Raw genomic sequence first — 2003 nt, 5'->3', positions numbered from 1 at the left:
CCGTGAGTAGCTCCACAGGGTCAATATCCACGGCCGGGCTGCTATAGCCAAACCTTTGGTCACTCGTGCCAATGCCAAACGTCGCTTTCAATGGTGCAAGGAGCGCAAATCTTGGGCTGTGGACAATGTGAAACATGTATTGTTCTCTGATGAGTCCACCTTTACTGTTTTCCCCACATCCTGGAGAGTTACGGTGTGGAGAAGCCCCAAAGAAGCGTACCACCCAGACTGTTGCATGCCCAGAGTGAAGCATGGGGGTGGATCAGTGATGGTTTGGGCTGCCATGTCATGGCATTCCCTTGGCCCCATACTTGTGCTAGATGGACGTGTCACTGCCAAGGACTACCGAACCATTCTGGAGGACCATGTGCATCCAATGGTTCAAACATTGTATCCTGAAGGAGGTGCTGTGTAAATTATTGTGGTCTAAAACCAGGTGTTTCAGTTTTTTTGTCCAACCCCTGTACATCAGAAATGACATGGCTCGAAAAATGCTAGCGGGAGCTACAACGGTTAGCTCCATGTGTTTAAAACTACAATGTAACCTCGTCACACAAACCCTCCATTTAACTGTCCCTGTTTGTTTCTTCGGCAAAACTGTTGGTGCCTCGTGTGAGTTCGGTTCACTTTGGCCGTCCAAGGAAGAGCAGTGGTCCAGGAAACCGCAGGCTAGCAGCTCTGCGGCTAGCTGAAACGTAGGCCGGTCCGGGGTCCTGCATGCAGTCCCTGAGCTCTCAGCTTGTCTGGTGAGGGAAGGCGATCAATCCGTGCCGTCTTGCGTCAGCTTTCCTGCAACAGCTGAAAAAATAAACCAAGCTGTTTTAGCATTCTTTACTTCTGCGGTTGTCAGTGAGACTGCAAACTTGGCTTCGATCTAGTTGGCTGATTTCCAAACTCAGTTGTGTCCTCTGCTTTTAAGTAAGCTGTATTTTGCTCAAATTAATTGCTTAGCTAATTATTTGTATACTACTTTGATGAGCTGCTACATGGTAACCCTGTTTTGCTATTGCGTAAAAATCAAGAATGGAGAAGACTTTATTGTCACCATGTGCTGCCATGGTAAAAGTAACTTTAAGAAAGACCAGCTTGTGTACAGAAAAATAATCAAACTTAGCAAGTAACAAGGTACTCAGGTACAGTAGACTTAATATTTACAGGTTTTTTAAAATTAGGGAGTGCAAAAGATAAAAAAAACAAAGTTTGCATCAAATTTCGAGGGCTGTCATTAGTCATAACAAGTGATGCAAGTCCTGTTGCATAAATTAGTCCTTCCTACAAGAATTACACATAATGAGGTAGTATTTGTGCAGTGATTTGAGAGCATCATTTACAGAAATGTGCAAGTTGTTATCCCTGAGAGTAAGCGTGCAAATAGGAAATAACAGTAGTATGATCATAATATATGATGGATATAATAACATATTTAACATATTGGATTATAACATATGATTGTAACATATGATGTACATCGAATGGACAATTTTTACCACCCTCTGCTAAGAAACTGTGGCAATAACACTAGTTTGACTGTAACATCCATCACAGGCCGTTCGCCCTCACAGCACTTGGAAAAAAGCTGTTTCTATGTTCATTAGTTTTAGTTTTGATGCTTCTGAAGCATTTGCCTGATGGGAGAGGCACCAAGAGCATTGCCTGGGTGGGTGGGTCAAAAACTTATGTATTTTAAGAGAGCTGATCAAAGCTGGGATTTTTAAGATATCTTGTCAGAATGTTCACAAAAGCAGCAGCACATCAATTACCATGGTGATTTATTCTGTGCAGCTAGCTTGCTCCAGACCAGGCTAACAGCCAGGCTTCGTTAATCCTGGTGCCTCCTCTGTTCAGTTATTGGTCACATCGATCAGAAACCAAAGTGTTTAGTCTGTGATTCCATCCTCTTATATGAGCGGGTATTTTGTAATCAGCCTGCTTTAAAATACCACTGATACATATTGTCATTTAGTCCAGTATTATTATTTTAACATTATGAAGGTAGTTTATAC

The sequence above is a fragment of the Fundulus heteroclitus genome, chromosome 22, assembly GCF_011125445.2.
Source record: "Fundulus heteroclitus isolate FHET01 chromosome 22, MU-UCD_Fhet_4.1, whole genome shotgun sequence".
In the NCBI taxonomy this organism is placed as follows: Eukaryota; Metazoa; Chordata; class Actinopteri; order Cyprinodontiformes; family Fundulidae; genus Fundulus; species Fundulus heteroclitus.
The sequence above is the reverse complement of the archived record's forward strand: the minus strand, read 5'-3'. Positions refer to the sequence as shown.